General features: G+C 39.2%; 1 protein-coding gene and 1 pseudogene across 2 annotated transcripts in view; both read left to right on the top strand.

The window, feature by feature from the left end:
• SYT1 (synaptotagmin 1) overlaps window positions 1-19,799 on the top strand; it is a 627,530-nt gene that overhangs the window by 418,019 nt on the left and 189,712 nt on the right. The gene's annotated exons all lie outside the window — the stretch shown is intronic.
• LOC142450803 (GTPase NRas pseudogene) lies at window positions 12,425-13,299 on the top strand (annotated as a pseudogene).

The raw sequence follows: 19,799 nt of genomic DNA, 5'->3' as shown, positions 1-19,799 counted from the left end.
AATTAAGAATTATAATTCAGAGAGCATATGAACAAGGTTGTTCAAATTTCCCACTTTTTAAAATTCTAATGTCTTTAAAAATTCTAAGAAAGCATATGTTTTATATGTGCTGAACACTAATCTGCTAAACAGACAGCCAACTTCTCCCCTACATTGTTATGCACCACAATCCATCTGCCCTAAGGAGCCATGTAGCTAGTTGACCTCAGTCAATAGCTTTAGGTCATTTCAAATGCACATATATACAGACGTGTCTTCCTTTTAGACAAAGGCGCACATGGAAACACTAAACTGTACCAAAGGGGAATACGGTAAGAGATATTCTTAAAAGTGTGATCTAGATGCAGTTTGGAGAAAGCCACATGGAATTATTACAAGGAATGGCTCTTCATGACTATGATAAAGGCTAATACAGAATTCCATAAATCTGTGTCATGTTAAATGAAAGCTTTGCTAACAACAGAGTCACTGGATGGTAAATTTAAAAGCGTCTAAAAAGCAAAGAAAAGAATGGAGAACAAAAGGAAGAAAAGAAAATAGGAGTGGAAGACAGAAGAGAAGCAGTGGTATGAGGTTGTGGGGAGAACACAGGCCACAGGAAAGAAAACAGCTCGAATCCCTAAATTCCACTTTTACTGTGCAACAGAGTTTCCAAGCTCACCTCTACACTCACCTCAAGCTCAAAGCCCCCATTATCTTCTTTCTCTAAACTGCCACTTATACAGCCCATCCTCCACAGAAGTTGGGATATGACTGTACTGGCTCCTGTCACTTTCTCACAGTTTTCTGGAAGGAGCCTCCATAAGTTCACCGAGAAATGGCCCCATCTCCTTTGGAGTCTCTTTCCCTAAGAACAGCCAGCACAGGTTATGCTCAGAGATTCTCAATTTTAAAAAAGATGAAAAAATAACCACACTAAACAATAAGAGATCCCTGTAATTATATTTGGTGAATTTTATGCCAATGGTTTTCCAAATGAGGTTTTAATTGGGGGTCCAATGGTCTTCCGGATCTAAAGAGGTATCAATGATTTTCACTAGCAGCAACACCCACACAATGGTGTACAAGCATATAGAGACATGCATGTCCACACACACAAATACCTCTAAAGAGTGCAGAGTTTTTGTTATACTTTATAAGGGCATATGATGGGCAAGATGTTTCGAGACACTAAAGTATGAGAAAAAATAACTTTCTCTAATACTTTTTCCCTAGTTAATAATGGGAAACATTCCATTTGACCTCTGACTGGCTGATTTCATCTTAAACCACATTCTGTATGACTTTTTTAACGTGATTTCCAATCTTGTGTTTAATGTTCTGTCTCCAGAGGTGGTAAACGAGTCTATTAACCCACATATTTCTAGAGTTGATTTGTTTTTGCTTTGTTTTGTTATCCTATTTGCGTTCTGTAATTAGAAAAAGCTTTTAAAATGTAAGGCTTAGTTTATTTGTTTTTTCTAATTTCTGAAAGCTGATTATCCCTGTGTTTTAAAAAATTATTCATAAATAGTCTCAAAAGAAGCACTTTAGAAATGTGGATTCTTTTATTTCTCTATTAGTAAATAGCAAAATAATTATTTTCATGTTATATTCTGCATCTTATATCAACATACAAGTCTGGGAAAAAGATGGGTCATTTGGGAAAAACTGAGAGTTGACAAAAAGCTTTTAGATTAAAGTAAATATGCAAATTGTTCATAAAACTGATTATCCAGAAATGAGCGCATTTGGTGAGGCCCTGATATGACAAACATAAAAATTACTTGATGTTGTTGCCGACTTTGTGAATGGCCATAGCAAGGATAGTTCCTCTGTCATCTCTGAGATTTCTGGCTGAACCATGATGGGTTGATACAGACGAGCATGCACAAACATCTATTTCCCAGAGAGGGAAACACAGCTCATCTTATAAAAACAACATAGATTTCTGATTTTTTCTTACAAGAATGAATGAAATGGAACTGAGAAATAAAACATAGCTTCCCTTAAACATACAACATGGTAAAATATAAAAACTGTTTCCCTAAATGCACCTTAAACCCAATGGGTAAATTCATTAAATTCTGCCAACCTTGGAAATTGCAATAAGACTGTGAGTGGGAATGAAAAATGTAAAAATCAGTGTGAAAGGATCCAGTAGCATATCTGAAGAAAAGTCAAATGAGATGGTGGTTGAGGAAAGGGTAAAGTGGGGGTCACATCGACCTCCTCTGGTTCCAATGCCACACACGGCCCAATGCCCTCAGAATGTCCTACAATTCTGACACTAGCCGACCTTCCCAAACCCTCTGTTTTTCACCTGAGGTTAAAAATTCCTGGCAATGGCCACACAGAATTCACAGACGGTATTCACAATTGTGGGGTTTATTCAAGAAGTTAACAGGTTGCAATTCAAGTGAGAAGTAATCAACATGCAGTTGTTCAGTGAGGAGACTCTTCTTTGTCATGCCTGCACACAAGACTCTCTCTGACTCTCAGCTCCTTGACCTAACCTTTGCCCTGCTTGGGAAATGTTACAAAGCCCTTTTGGGTTACCATTAATTGCCCAATGGGCTTGCCATTCTGTCAAAAGCCCCAGCCCAAAGATAATCTTTCCCAGCTCAGTGGGGCAGCAAACTCCCCCAATTAAATGCCTGGATGCACCTCGTTCTATATACCACCCTCTTGCCCATTGGCATTCAGCTTTATTATTTCTGTGTACCAGCAAGTCCACCGCTCTGTCTCGTGCTCTGTATTCTGGTTCTGCTGCTGCTATGCTTCTGTGCCTCCTCTGGTGTCAAAGGTGCTTCCTGGATTAAGGAGATTCCGTTCACAGGCATCTCAGGGTCCTGGACATTCTGCACTCCTGTCTCCTGATGCACTGGTAGTGAGATTCCCCTCCCTGGTCTGAGAAGGCTCCTTTTATACCCAGCAGGAGGGCCATCACAATGAACCCTGTTACCTGCCACGCACAGCTGAATCACATAATTCCATCTTTACCTACTCCTGTAGCCATTTATTTCAGAAGAATTAATATCAGACTAATGACAAAGATGTCCCAAATGTCAAACTCTTCCAAGATGATATTCTGCTCCAATCTCCCCCTGCCTCACTCCTCACTTGACTGTATTCCATCAAGCTCCTGGGTCCTGTGATTCACTGCCACTTCCCACGGAAACTTAGGAAACCTAGAGAAATGACTCATGTGGTAATATTAGGGTGCGGTTCAGTCCAAAATCTGAAGGTCAAGGAGAGGCAAGTGAAATGCAGGGTCCGGAGCCTGGAGCCAAAAATGTCCCAAAGTCACAAAAGGTCTTCTTGCTTCTACCAAAGCTCAGTGAGGAAATAGAAGTCAGGCTTTCCAGGTGATGATGATATCAGTTGTTCAGTGGTGTCTGTTCATATATGCCCCATCCAAAGAAACCAAAGATAGTGTCTTAAGTCACACTCTCTAGTACAGTAGTCTTAAAGTAAAGATGCTCCCAAGAAAACAAAAGTGTGGCTTTGTCTAAAGCCTCCACTGAATTACTCTAAAGATTCCCCTAAGGAAAGGCAGGTGAGTTGGTTCACATCCTCTACCAAGTTCTAATCTTAATCCTACCTTAATCCTGTCCATGAGTATAGTAGAGCAATACCTCTAATGGAATTATTTATTACCACAGGCATAGAGTCCAGGATTATTATACAGCACTAACACTACATCACATAAGGAATTGTGCTTAGAAGGGCCATATTAATTGACTACAACTCCTCCCCTACCTTCTCACCCAGACCCATAAGGGAAACACAGGATGTTTGGTAGGAATAGCAAAGGCTATTATTAATATGAGTCATAGTAAGTAATTCACTGCTTTGCAATGACGTATCTCAAGACTGTCCACTCAATTTCTACTTGAGCTCAAGAAGGTGCTGGGTGGATTTCTTTCATCCCCTTTAACATGAGCCCTGGTGGCAAACTGGAATACATGGTGGGCTGCTAACTGCAAGGTCAACAGTCGGAAAGCACCAGTCACTCTGCAGGAGAAAGATGAGAACTCCCACATGATAGTCTCTCCTCCTGTAGAGTCTCGGAAACCCACGGGAGCAGCTGGACCCTTCCCTACCTGCTCACTGGAGTCCCAGAAAGCAGGGAGGGTGAAGGGGCAGGGAGAGAAAAGTTCCTATTAGTACTCATAAAAACGCCACACCTCCCAGGAGGCAACCGGAGTGCTAGTTGGCCTCCACCCCTACAGACTCAAGTTGACATAAAATCTGACTGCTACGCGGCTCCCGTTCCATACCGTCTCTGAAGCAGATCTCTGTATGCTTTTCTTCACAATGTTCTATTTCAGACATTCTGTCAAGGCCCATAAGTGAAGTGTTTTCTTAAAAATTTATTTTTGTCAACACTTTCTGGAGTGAGGCGATGCTTTTCATGTCAAGAGTTGTGTTTTTAGTGTAGAAGGAATAGTTGCTAGTTAATGTCATCAATAATTATACCCCTGAAGCACGAGATTGATATGCAAGAGCCTATTAAGTCATGAAAATTCCAATTGGAAATGTTCTAAGTTCTGAGAGCCTGAGTGGAGCATACAGGAAAGGCTGGCTTCCTTCAAAGTAGTAAATACAATACCGAGGCTCTGACGCCAAGGGAAGTAAATAAGCTCCACGATTCTATAAACTGTACTTAGCACAACCCCAAGGAAAATGCCTGCTGCACAGTAAATGCTCAATAGTATGTATATAATTAAATAATACCTTTAAACTCTCTATTTATGGTTAGCTTCAGGGGAAATAGCCCCTCTTAATAAGGAAAAAATGTTTTCAACTTAAGTCTTGTACCAAAAATTGAATTCTAAGTAGTTCCAAATTATTTTTTATGTTTGTGTTAAATACCAGTGCTTCGTGCTATGAGTAATCTATAAGGATCTGAATTATTTTGGAGTGAATTTTGTGTATAGAAGGGAGTTTCATTAACACACGTTTGGCCCACATTTATATACATTTACAACTTTTTAAACATAATGCATTTTGGAGCACCAATCTAATAAAAACCACCCGATGTAATGTATATCATGGTTAATCTTTCCCACAGAGTAGGGAGAAAGGTCATATTAACAAATGTATCTATTGTTTTCATGTTAAAACAGCTGTCCCTCAACCCCAAGTGAGAATTCCCATTCCTAAAAACATTATATATATATATATATATATATATATATATATATATGCTTCAAAAAGCTTATGGGGGGAAATGGTATTAAAAGATAATGGAATTCTCCCATAAACCTTTTGTATGTAGCTACCTTGTAAACATTATTTCAGTGACTGGAGAGGAAAAAGAACATTATTAAATAGAAGGAACAGACTAAAACCAACCCAAACCACGGGGATAGTACTGGGCAGGGGACAATGAATGTCTCAGTCCGACCAGCAGAGCAAGAGATGAGTGGAAGGAACTAGTGAGAAACAAAGTAAGGACAGTGGGGCAGATGACAGTCTCTGACGGCTATGCACAAGACAGTGTAAATTCTGCTGTGGGAAATATTGCCTGGTTTCACCACATAAGGAAATAGGGGAGAAGCAAGATTGGTGGTAAAGAACATCGGACAGACACCTAACAATTGGGAAAGATGCAAAAGAAATGTGAAAGACGCCGATGGCAGAAATAGCGAGGTGGGCTAATCAATTGGATTTAGGAAGAGAAACCTCCACATGGTTCCACTGTCAACTGTCAGAAGCTAATAGAAGTGCTCAGAGACAAAAGCAATGTAATTGGCTGAGGGAACTGGTTTGGGAAAAAAGATTAAGTATTCACAGGAAGCATGCCATGTGTTGTTGGAAATAAAGAGCTAAAATGTAAAAGAGGGGGGCACGAAGGAATGACTGGCTTAAAAACTTAAATCGTGAGTGAGTATGAAGAGAAGCAAGGAGCTAAAAACCCACCATACTTAAATAGTTAAGAATGGGAAATGAAAGAGAGAAAGAAACCACAGGTGTAGAAGAAGACATTGTTGAATATAGTAATATGAAAATAAAATTTTGAGGTGTATGATCAAGATATTCTAATACCCAAGACAATGCCATTTGACTTTGATTTTTTTTAATAACCCATTGGTTATCTTTGAGAGGGTCTCGGGTGGAATGTTGTCATCACAAAATGGTTACAGAAAGGATAGAGAAAATGGGTGCATAAGAAGAAAAACTCAAGACTCAAACTCATAGCAACCCTACAGAACCGAGTGGAACAATTCCTTTGGCATCCAAGGCTATGCATTGTTATGGGAGCAGAAATCCTGATCTCTCTCCTTGTAGGAGTCGCTTGTAGATTCAAACTGCTGACCTTTCACAGCTCAAGCCATAACCCATGATGTCGCCAAACACCAGAAAACAGAGGACTATTCCGTATTATTGTTTCAGTTCCAGCATCGCCTATGCACAGCATATAGGACAAATCTCTTGAGGTCTGTATGAGTTTCCTACAGTACTGAAACAAATTACCACAATTTACTGCCATAAAACCGTAGTATTTTACAGTTCTCAGGGAAGAGGCCCAAAATGGGTTTCACAGAGCTGAAATCAAGCTCTTGGAAGCTTATATTCCTTTGGAGACTCATGTGGAATCTAACAAGTAGAAAAGATGCAAAAGAAATATGAAAGACATCGAAGGCAGAAATAGATTAAACTGCGGGGGATAGATAGAGGCCTTTCCGCCTCCTAGAGACTGCCTATCTCTGGATCCCCTTCTCCATCTCCCCAGTCAGCACCACAGCATCCTCAAATCTCTCTGCTTTTCCCCTCCAGCCTCCACAGTGACCGCATGGAGTCCCTTGGCCATGCCGATGGTGACAGCTGCTCCCTGAACGGTTAGGAGGCTCAAATTCATAGAGAGAACATGACTTTGTCACCTGGTTAGCATTTGGTGGCAACTTATTACATTAGACCCATGTGAATAATCCAAAATAGCTTCCACATATCAAAATCTGTAACTGAATCATATTGTCAAAGGCCTTTTGCCACATAGCAGTTCCAAAGATTGAAACATGGCCAATTTGGAGAAGTTCGTATTTGGCCTATCACAGGTCTAAGTAAGTCGTTTTCAGTGTACTTGTTTCTGCCTTAATTAATTCTTAAGTATCAGTTTACCTTTGGAACAAATATGTGAGGGATTAATTCATTAACTAGAAATGCAAATAGCATGTTTTATAATTTATTTTATTTTCATTGTTGTTGAAAATATACACAGCAGAACGTAGCTAATAACATTTTAATGGGGAGTCGTTATACTAGCCTATTATTTTCTGTTGAAAGGCCTTTAAGTTAAATGCTAAGATTCTTATTATAAAACTCCGTTTAATGATAGTTTGATAGCAATAAAAGTAAGCTGATAGCTTCCTGCCCGTAGCAATATTCTGATCAGCCTATTTTTGATAGGAAATATATTTCATATTAAAAAAAATCACTCTCAGCATCCTCTTGTGCTGTTATTTATTTGGTTCACTGGGTTTTTTTAATATAAAATGTTCTGTTAAAGAGAGCTCAAAGTTAGATGAGTTTTTTCTTGGTATATATTTATAATACATAATATTTTAAACTTAACCTTGAGACATATTGAATTTTTTCAAACTAGTCCATCTACAAAGTAGGGTTGGTTTTCTTTTTCTGTTAAATGGAACTAAAAAAGTAACTAAAAAAATTGCTGTGAAGATTAAATGAGATAATGCATGTAAAACTATAGCCCAATTCCTGTCCGATAATAAATCAGTCTTCAATACACTTCAGCTTAGTCGGAAAGATAGTCCATGAGACATGTTCACTACTAAGGTGACATGCTTTTATAAATTCTACAAGGGAATGATACTGTGGATATTGTTTTTTCTAAATGAATTTACCAAATATCAAATACTTGGTTGCTCTGTATAATTAAAATGCTTAATGTAGGCACTGAAATTTCACTTCATTAATTTAAAAAGTATCTGTTTCTTTATATTATTAACTTATCAGCCAGATTTTTATGAGTTGAAAAAGTCTCAAAAAAAGACAAAGAAAAAGTTGCTATAGACAAATGTTTATGATTTGCATCACCTGTTTTTAGAGAGAGAGCCTATCTTCCTTTATATGAAGAAAAACTCTTTTTTAACTCCAGTTCTTAGAAGATGCTCACAATTTCTGGAGATAAGTATTCTCTAACAAACATGGGGAACTTTGACTATTTAACAAAATTCTGTATAAAAGATAGATTTTGGAATTCAAACAAAATGAATAAACAGATAGTATATTTCACTTGGTGTTTAAGAGGCCAGTGGGGTTTCTCGGTGCTTTCGTCATGTCTCAGACTTCCTGTGGTCTTCTGCCTCAATTTCATTGCTGTCTTATTTGCCAGATTCTTCTCCAACCCAGGGTTCAGAAATTGCTTCAGCGCCAAAAGGGCCCATCAGAAAATGGTTGTCATTGAGTTGATGCCAACGCAGGGTGACCCCAGGAGTGTCGGAGTAGGGCTGTGCCCCATAGGGCTTTCAATGCTGCTTCCTCAGAGGTAGCTCACCAGGCTTTGCTTCCTAGGTGCATCTGGATGGACACTTTGGTTAACAGGCAAGCTCATTGATCATTTGCATCATCCAGGAATTCAAATTATAGCACAGATGAACCTACGAAACCACAGCCATCAAGTCCGTTTTGACTCAGCAGCCCTTGACAGGGTTCCTGTGCCTGTCATCTTTTTAATTACAGATACCTTCTACTTTCCCCTTCCAGCCAGCTGGCGCTTAGGTCCACAGGGCGAGCAGAATCACAGGGCACCCTTATAGAACAGTTTGTCATTATTCCACTTGTCAATATAAATGACATTTAGAGACAATAAAAATTTCCGTTTGCAATTAACTATTCCACAATAAGTAAACAATGTTTTCATGTCATCTAAAAATGCTACCACATTGCGAGAAAAGTCTGCTAATTATTCAAAATATTCAACATAGTATGTATGAAATTAAAATTAGGCTATCCAGAAGACGAACTGAAAGTAAATCTAGAAGGTAGTTATAGCACTTAAAAAAATAAAAGTCACAAAATAAGTTTTCTAATGGCTTTATTTTACCATCAAATTGCAGTATTTATAGTTTCTTCCAGCAATCCCATGTTCCCATTTCTTTATCTCCTTTTGATCAATAAAATTCCTGGGTTTTTCACTGTCTGTTTCCTTTTTGTAAACTTTCAAATCACCTCTCTCCTGGCCATGTAATTGAAGACTTTTATGTAGTTCTCTGTGAGACTTTCACAGAAGTCCTGCCAGGAAAATAACTTACAAGTTTCAAAATGATGAGTTATTATTAATGCTGTCTCACCTGCAATGAATATATAAACTCTCTCAGTAAAGCATGTCTGGGTTTTCAGCACATTGACAGAGGTATCAGTCATATCCTAATAACATTGATGACATACGCTTAGTTTGTTGCCACTGTGATTCACAGTTCTGATTTGCAGTGACTGTGTAGAGCCAGGAGAACTTCCCCATGGGATCTGGGTGCTTTGATCACTACCAGGAGAAGCACTGATCACACCGTGGTGAAATGCTTAGCTGCTAACCAGTAGCTTGGACTTCCCAGACTCTCTAGGGGAGAAAGATATAGAAGTTTATTTCTGTTAAGATTTACAGCTTGGTAGTGTTATCAGACAGCACTACTCTGTCCTATAACGCCCCCTGAGTGGGAATTTACTTGACGGCAATAGGTTCAGCTTTATTGTCCTTTTTTTTCTTCCACACACCGCTTTTCCACCCACCCACCTTTGACTCACTTAGTTCCCGACTAATAGCAAGCGCATTAAGTATTGCACCAGGAATTCTCTAATTTGCACTTTTTAGGATGAATAATTGATTAATCAGATTAGATGACAATAAGAAACCTACTTTTCAGCTGAGTTAGATAGTTCACACATACATTTCTTTGGCTGAAAGCACGATTTTAGATGTTATAATTTCATAAATCCTTAGGTCAACAGTTAATCCCCAATCATAACCTAAAGACATTGTATAATGAGTGTTGTGCATTATAAAGCTAAATGCTGAGGGATGCGAAAATTGTGGGTTTTCACAATTTTAAAGAGAGGTTAATTTTTAAGTGTCTTTACTTTATCAAAGTACTCCTGACTTGATGTTTCACAATCATCAGTACTAATGATGTTTATGTTGCCAGAAGGAAATAAGCACTTTTTCTTATCATTTCATTGCCCAGTGTCCTTTTCTAAAAAAATAACATAAACAAAATCTAATTACTTCTTCTGATTAATCTCAATAGCTATGGTGTGCATCATGAATAATGCCGTTTCAGTTAATTGGAAATCCTAATTTCCACAAGAGATTCTTTTATATATGCATATGGCATAAGGATACCAAGTGAGAAATTAAGTTTTCAAAATTGAACAGCTGTAATAAACAACTAAATGTTTAGCTGAGTGTAGTAATTTTAATTTATTAAACAGAGTATATAAACTGAAGCTTCCAGACCTTAAACAAAAGATACCACTCAATTTTCCTTTTAAGTCCCTTAACACTTCAACTGAACTCCATTCAATACTATGGTAGGCAGGGTTCTCTAGAGAAACAAAACCAGGCCACTTATGATGATAGATAGATAGATAGATAGATAGATAGATAGATAGATAGATAGATAGATAGATAGATAGATAGATAGATAGATTTATTCAGCAAACATATAGATATATATAGGTTTATTCAGCAAAAAGGAATATAGCAGCTAATTAGTCCACGTAGCAGTACAAAGGACTCAGTTCAAGTCACTTCCATGGAACAGTTAATATACTGGAAGTCCTTCAGTTCACCTGGGCTGCTGTGTCCAAGGTCAAGGAAGAGTTCCCTCAGGCAAGGCAGGCAGAGTCTTCCAACAGTCAGTCGCTGGGGAGCTTAGCCAAGTGGGCCCTGATGGGATCTGGAAGTGAAGCATGGTGACAGGATCCACCTGCCTCAAGCTCAAGCCATAAACACACCAGCAGCATCGACCAGCAAGTCTCGAAGGAGCCTCAAGCTCTAGCGACATGATCCATGGGTTGGCTTGGCTCACAGGTAGTATAACACACAGGTTGAGCCAGACAACTAGCTAAAGCAGCAACATGCTGGTCCAATCACCGGGGAGCAAGAGAGATGGGATGCTGGCTGTCTTTATTTTGGTTGTCCTCCAATCAAGCTGTGACCTGACCCAACTTCCCCATATGTTCCTATTGGCCTAGTTGGCACAATAAACCCAACTATCACAAATACATATATCTCTTTCTTTTCATATTAGTGTAAAAGTTGGATTTCTTATCTTATATCCTGAGATCTCTGCATTACAAATATTATCTAAACTTGGGCTTTGAATACAAAGAAGAAATGTTATTGGTTTTCATCAAGTCAGTCCTGATCCATGGAAACCCCCATGCAGGACCGAATGAGATGCTGCAAGGCTTCCTGGGATTTGGGAATAGGTCACATGGCCTTTCTTTCCTAATCTTAGTCTGAAAGCTGAAATTTAGTCAGTATTTTGGTTTTATTTGTTGTTAAATGTCATGGAGTTGGTCCCAACTTATAATGATCTAATGCAGAGCAAAACACTTCCTGGTCCTGCATCATTCTCACACTCGTTGATCTGTTTGAGCCCATTGTTGCAGCCACTGTGTCAATCCACATCCCTGACAGGCTTCCTTTTTTATTTTTCTCCTGACGCTCCATTTAACCAAGCATGATGTTCTTTTCCCGGGAGTGGATTCTTCTGATAACATAACCAAAGAGAGACAAAGTCTTTCATCCTTGCTTCCAAGGAGCATTCTTTCTGTACTTCTTCAAAAACAGATTTGTTTGTTCTTCTAGCAGGGCACAGTTTATTTTCAGTAATCTTTGCCAACCCTGTAATTCAAATGAGTCAATTCTGCATTTTTCCTTTTCATTGTCCAGCTTTCACATGTAAATGAGGCACTTGAAATCACCCTGGCTTGAGGGAGACTCACTTTAACCTTCAAAGTGACATTCTTGCTCTCCAACGCATTAAAGAGGTCATGTGCAGATTTGCCTAATACAGTGTTTGCTTTCTTGATTGATGCTTCCAAGAGCATTAATTGTGCATGTAAGCAAAATAAAATCCTGACAACTTAGATCTTCTCTGTTTATCACGATGCTACCTATTGGTGCAGGTGTGGGGATTTTTGCTTTCTTTACAATGAGTTTTAATCCATACTGAAGGTTGCAGTCCTTGACCTTCATCAAGTGTTTCAAGTCCTCCTCACTTTCACTAAACAAGATTATGTTTCCAGAAAATCACAGGTTTGTTAAAAAAAAAATTTTTTTAAACCTTCCGGCCGCTCCCTAGTGGAGGCTGTTCATGGCGGTTCCGGGGTCTCCCGCAGTTTTCCCGCTTGCGATACCGAAACCGTCCTGCGCTGAGGCGGCAGGGCTTGCTGTCTTTGCTGGTGTGAAATGACTGAGTACAAAATGGTGGTGGTTGGAGCAGGTGGTGTTGGGAAAAGTGCTCTGACAATCCACCTAATCCAGAACCACCTTGTAGACGAGTCTGACCCCACGATAGAGGATTCATACCGGAAGCAGGTGGTTTTCGATGGTGAGACCTGTCTGTTGGACATACTGGACACCACGGGACAAGAGTACAGCGCCATGAGAGACCAGCACATGAGGACAGGCGAGGGGTTTCTCTGTGTGCTTGCCATCAGTAACAGCTAATCATTTGTAGACATTAACCTCTACAGGGAGCAGATTAAACGAGTAAAAGACTCAGATGATGTACCTATGGTGCTGGTAGGAAACAAGTGTGATTCACCAACAAGGGCAGTTGTCACAAAACAAGCGCATGAACTGGCCAAAAGCTATGGGATTCCGTTCATTGAAACCTCAGCCAAGACCCAGCAGGGGGTTGAAGATGCCTTTTACACACTGGTAAGAGAAATTCGTCAGTACCGAATGAAAAAACTCAATAGCAGTGATGTTGGGGCTCAAGGTTGTATGGAGTTGCCATGTGTGGTGATGTAACAAGATACTTAGTAAGTTGTATCAGAAAAGAGCCACTCTCAAGCTGCACTGACACCTGGTCCTGACTTCCTTGGAGGAGGGTCCCTATTGCTGTCCTCTATCTTGCCAAGAAGCTCCTGTGTTTCCTACCTCTCAGTGTGTCAGTGAAATGTTCTCTGTTGGAGAAGTTCTCAGAATCACTACCTCCTCACGTGGCTGTCTGACCAGAGAAATGCCTAGTATTTCCCCCTCCCTGGGCCCCCCCCGCCACCCCTACCCCCCGCACACATACACCTTGGCCACCCCACATTTTCCATCTGAGAAGCCATTCCTGCTCTGAAACAGAATCCGACTGTAGACACGCAGTTCTGTTGAAAGCGGTTGTCTCGAGCGCTACAGTAAGCAGCTGCTGGAGAGGTGTTCTTTTCTTGTCTTTTACCGTTGAACTGGGAACTATGTTGGTTTTGGGAGAAATGTTATAAATTACTATTTTCAGAGGGAAAAAAAACTTCCAATTTTGAAGTGGAGTACTTTTTCATATATTTTAACTTCTCGGATTATTTGCTCAACGTAAAAATTAAATAAGTGTGAGGAGAGCATACAACCCCAATGCACAGCTTTCCTGATTTAAAAGTGTGCAGTATGCCTTTGTGCTGCTGGAATGGCTGCCTCTTGGTGAGCATACAGGTTCAGCAGGAGCACAATTAAGTGTTCTGGCATTCCCAATCCTCTCAACGTTATCCGTGGTTGTGATCCAAACAATGGAATGTCTTTGCTTTGTCCATTAAAACAAAAAAAGTAAAAGTCTTTCTGGTATTCTCTCCATTCAGCCAAGCTCCATCTGACATCAGTAATGATGTACCTTGTGCCACACCCTATTCCTAATCCAACTTGAACTTTTGGCAGCTCTCTGTTGATATACTGCTGCAACTGTTGTTGAATTATCTTCAGCAAAATTATATTTAATGTGACCTAATTATTTTGTTCTATCGTGTCCATGTTCTGTTGGGTCATCTCTCTTTGGAGTGGGAACAAATATGGGTCTCTTTCAGGAGACTAATCTCATAGCTGTCTTTAAAATCCTTGGGATGGACTAGTGAGTGCTTCCAGCCCTGCATCAGATTGGTGAAACATTTCAGTGGCATTCCATAAATTACTGGAGCATTGTTTTTAGCTCATACTTCCAGTACAGTTTGAACTTTCTTGGATATCATCAGTTCTTAGTCATATGCTACCCATGGCAATGGCTGAATGGCCACATGTCCTTTTTGGTACGGTGACTCCCTGTATTCCTTTTATCCTCTCTAGATGCTGACTACATTGTTCAATATTTTACCCATGTTGTTGTTAGGGGCCATCAAGTTGGTTCCAACTCATAGCAATCCGATGTACAAGAGAATGAACCACAACCTGGACCTGAACACCATCACCATTGCTCTCATGGCTGATCCCATTGTTGCAGCCACTGTGTCCATCCATCTTGTCAAGGGTCTTCCTTTTTTAATTCCCCTCTCCTTTAACAAGCATCATGTCCATCTCCAGTAACTAGTCTCTCCTGATAACATGTCCAAAATATATTATACAAAGTTTCACCATCCTTACTTCTCAGGAGCTTTCTGGCTGTTCTTCTTCCAACATAGATTTCTTTGTCCTTTTGGCCCTCCATAGTATTTCCAGTATTCTTCACCAGCACCATAATTCAAATGCATTTATTCTTATTCTTTAGTCTTATACAATGTCCAACTCTGACATTCATTTCAGGCAATTTAAAATACCATGACTTGAGTCAGGCCTGGATCAGGCACATCTTAGTCCTTAAAGTAATGTTCTTTTCAGACTCACAAAACACATGCAATGATGCTGAAGGAAGGAAGATCACAGGGCAGTGGGTGGAAAGTCTTGTGGATCCAGTGGCATTGTAAGCATATCGATGCTGGCAGGGTTCTCCATGAAGAGGAATTTATAGATTGGTATTGGACACATAGGCTAATATCAGGCTTATGGTCTTGATATGGACTGGGCTAGGATATTTTCTCAATATACAATTGCTCTTGTATATAAAGGTCTTTCCTAAACACACTCATACAAAAAATTAATGCCCTTGCTTTTCAACATTTTAAAGAACTCTTGTGCAGCAGATTTACCCAACACGATGCATACTTTTATCTCTTGTCTCCTGTTACCATGAGCATTGACTGTGGATCCAAACAAGACAAAAATCCTTGACAACTGCAATGTTTTTTGCTTTCTTGAGTTTTAATTGAGTTGCAATCCATACTGAAGGCTACAATCCTTGATCTTCATCTACAAGTGCTTCAATTCCACCTCACTTTCAGCAAGAAAAGTTGTATCATCTGCATATCAGGGGTTGGTAATAAGCCTTTCTTCTATTCTGATACCACACTCTTCTTCATATAATCCAGCTTCTCTGATGATTTGCTCTGCATACAGATTGAAGTAGTATAGTGAGAGGATACCACCCTGAAGCACACCTTTCCTGATTTTAAACCATACAGTATTCCTTTGTTCTGTTTGCACGACTTCCTCTGGATCCATGTACAGGTTCTACATGAGCACAATGAAGTGTTCTGAAATTACTACTCTTATCAAGGCTATCCATAGTTTGCTATGATCCATGCAGTCAAATGCTTGACATGGTCAATAAAACAAAATTAAACATTTTCCTGTTAGTCTTTGCTTTCAGCAAAGATCCATCTGACATCCACATCCTCATCTGAATCTTTGTTTCACATCCTCATCTTATTCCAGAGTGAACCCTGACACCTTCCTATCAATGTTCTACTGCAACATTTGCCAACCATCAGCAAAATTTTACTTGCATGTGATAGCAACGATTCTCTAATATGTGCATTGTTGGATCACCTTTCTTTGAAATGGGTACAAATATGGATCACTTTTAGTCAGTTAGCCAAGTAGCTGTCTTCAAATTTTCCCAGCATAAATGATTGAGTACTTCAGTGATTAATCAGCTTGTTGAAACTTTTCAATTGATATTCCATCAATTCCTGGAGCCTTAGCTTTTTGTTTTGTTTTGTTTTGTTTTGTTGGCTAATGCTTTCAGTATATCTTTTAACTTCTTCCTTCAGTATCATATGCTACCCCTTGAAATTATTGAATGTCAACTTGTTCTTTTTTGTATAGTGATTCTTGTATTTTCCATCTACTTTTGATACTTCCTGTATCATTCAATATTTTCCCCATAAAATATATGTATACATATACTTGCTTCCATAGAGTCAATTCTGACTAATAGTGAACCTATAGGGCAGGGCAGAATTGCCCCTGTGGATTTCCAAGACTGTAACTCTTTGCTGGAGTAGAAAGCCTCGTCTTTCTCCAGGTGTGCCCATAGAATCTCAATATTGCAACCTGAGGTTTGAATTTTTTCGTTGAAGGTATGCTGAGCATGTTGCACTTTTTAGATTTCCAACTCTAGGACTTTGCACATTTCATTATACTACTTTGTTGTCTCCAGCTGCTCTTTGAAGCCTTCTACATAGCTCGTTTGCTTCACTGTTCCTCCCATTTGCCTTAGCAATTAAAAGCGAGTTTCTAAGTCTCTTCTGACATTCACTTGGATCTTTTCTTTGTTGCTTGTCTTTTTGATAACATTTTTGCTTTCTTCATTTACGTTGTCCTTGATGTCATCTCACAGCTCATAGGGCCTTCTGTCATTACTGTTCAATGCATCAAACCTGTTCTTGAGATAATCTTGAATTTCAAGTGAGATATACTCAAGATCTCATTTTGTGAAATTGTTTAACGTTTTCCATCTTCAACCTGAACTTACAATTGATGGTCTTCTTCATAGTTGGCCCTTAGGTTTGGTTTAGCTGATATGGAACGTCTCTGTAATCCCTGTTGTTGAAAAAAGGTACTTGCAACAAAGGAGTCCTTGGTCTTGCAAACCTTGATCATTTTATCTCCAGCTTTGTTTCCATCATGATGGTTGTATTTTCCAACTACTGTTCTCTCCTCTTTGCTTCCAAATTTTGCATTCCAATCATAATTATCAATGCATCTTGATTTTACCAATTTTGACCAATAATTATTTGATCAGAGTTGATCAATATCACTCATAATGATCAATGCAATTTCATTTGATCAATTTCAGTCTGAAGAGGTTGGTAAGACTTCTTCGGTTTCTGCATCACTGATGTTAGTGGTTGGGGCAATTATTTTGACAGGGTTAGTTACGTTGACTGGTTTCTTTGTATGCAGATAGATAGTATCCTATCACAGACAGCATCATTCTGCAAGATAGATACTGAAATAGGGACGTGGAGGGATTTGGAAATCACCAAAGGACAAATATTGTATGAGTCCATTATTGTAAGGATAAACAACAAGGTGAAGGCAAACTCATGCTTTCAGGTCATGCCATCTGCTAACTAAGCTGCCAAATGACACAGAGAGAGCCTGACTCGTGCCCATGAACAGGACATCACCCTTTCTACATGTATATCTTGAAAACAACTTTGAAAATGGAGATCTCCCTTCAACCAGGATCAGATTTTCAAGATTAGGGGAAGGGAAGAAGACCATTTAGTTGCTGCCATGCAGAACTGTGTTGAGGTCCCCCAAGCCAGCAGATATTCCTACCAGAGTGATAAGCCATACTGATGGAAAAACCATGTCAAGAGGGGAGGAGAGCATACAGGTCTCACAGAAGACAAGTGAATTCCTGTTCGTAGAAATGTTCTTTTTGACAATGCATGTGACCCATTCCTCTTGAATCTGTCATTCCTGGGATGATCAACCATGTACGATATTCTCATCAAAATGGCCTGTACCAGTTCATTTCAGCTCACTGATGCCTAAAATATTGATGTTTATGTGTTTCATTTCCTTTTGATGACTTCTAATTTTCCTAGATTCATACTTCATATGTTCCTAGTTACAGTTATTAGCAGATGCTTGCAGTGTTTCTTCTTACTTTGAGTCATGGCCCATCAGTAAATGAAGCTCCTGAATGCTTTACTTCCTCAGGTAGCAGGCTTGAGTGTCTTCCCACCTGAAGGGCTCATCTTCGGGCATTATTTCTGACAGTGTTCTGCTACTATTCATCAGGTTTTTTGTAACTAACAATGTTTCACTGTAATCCCTAAGGTTTTCAGTGACTAATTCCTTAGAAGTGAACAGCCAATTCCTTCTTCATAATCTGTTCTAAATCTGAAAGCTTTGCAGAAATGTGTTCATTTTGTGTGACCTTGCTGGTAATTGACAAACCAATGACATAGCCTCCAGCAAATTTACAGACAGGTGGTAGGTTTCACTTGTAGAATCCTTCAATACTGAAAGTGGAGACTTACATTTTTAATTCACTTACTTCAGGTAGACATATACTGAGCATGTTCTTCCTTTGGGAGTTTTAACTACTGAGCTTTGCACATTTCATCATAATACTTTATCTTTCCAGGCAGCCTTCTGAAGTTTTCAGTTCAGCTCTTTTATTTCTCGCATTAACTTTAGCTATTTATGTCTCTTCTGACATTCACTTGGATCTTTTCTTTGTTTCCTGTTTTCTTCATGAATGACGTACTTGATGTTCTCCTGTAGCTCATCAAATCTTCTGCCATTAGTGTTCAATGTTGCAAATATATTCCTGAGATGCTCTCATATTGTGGACTTGTATTTATATATGAGCAATTGATGGTCTGTTCCACAGTCAGCCCCTAGCCTCATTTTTGGTTGTTAATATTGATCTTCATTGTGTCTTCCTGTAGATGTAGTCTGTTCTGTTACTGTGTTTGGGGGCTGGCGAGAAAACCTTTGTACAGTCAATATTTATATTGGTGACAAAAGGTATTGTACTGAAAAAGTCATTGCTTTTGGAAAGTTCTATCATGCTATCTCCAGCTTTGTTTCTATCACAGGGCCATAATTTCAAACTAGTATTCCTCTTTGCTTACAACTTTCAAATTCCAATTTCCGATAATTATCAGTGTATCTTGATTACTTGTTTGGTGAATTTCAGAGTGAGGAATTTGGTAGAATTGTTCAGTTTAATCATTAGCTTTAGTGTCTGGTGCATACACTTGAACAACAGCGATACTAACTGGACTTTCTCGTAGATATATAGGTATTATCCTATCACAGACAGCACTGTACTTCAAGATAGATCTTCAAACATTCCTTTTGAAAATGGATGTAATGCCATTTCTCTTCAGTTTGCCTTTCCCAGTGTAGTAAACCATTTGATGACCAACACCACTGCACTTTAAGTTCAACATTAACTGAGGCTATAGATCTTTATGCATTCCATGTCATTTTAACAACTTGCAAATTTCCTAGTTGCATGCTTCATACATTCCATTTTCCAATTATGTATAAATATTTGCAGCTGTTTCTTCTCATTTTGACTCATAATCCTCAGCAAAGGAAGACCCCCACATCTTTACACCACCCACATGATTATGGTCAGTTCTACTGTGTAGTGGCAGTTCTTCCCATGTCGGGTTTTGAGTCCTTCCAACATGAGGGACTCATCTTCCAGCACTATATCTGATACTTTTTCACTGTTATACATAACATGTTTGGTGGCTAAACTCTCAAATTGGACAGCCTATTTGTTCCATCTTTCAGTATCCGTCAGTATCTTAACAACATTTAAACCTTTACGACTTCTCAATGCACGTGTATTCACCAGCAATTGAACTCAGGACTCCTACATGGAGTCACCGTTAATCTAGCTCCGTGTGCTAGACAGGGTTGTCAGCGTCTTAGTATTTACTTTTCCCATCCTGGGGGGAAAGAATACTATTGTTACATTTGCTTTCTAGGAGAGGAAAGGAAAACTCAGCAGAGT

The sequence above is a fragment of the Tenrec ecaudatus genome, chromosome 6, assembly GCF_050624435.1.
Source record: "Tenrec ecaudatus isolate mTenEca1 chromosome 6, mTenEca1.hap1, whole genome shotgun sequence".
NCBI classification, from domain to species: Eukaryota; Metazoa; Chordata; class Mammalia; order Afrosoricida; family Tenrecidae; genus Tenrec; species Tenrec ecaudatus.
The sequence above is the reverse complement of the archived record's forward strand: the minus strand, read 5'-3'. Positions and strand labels throughout refer to the sequence as shown.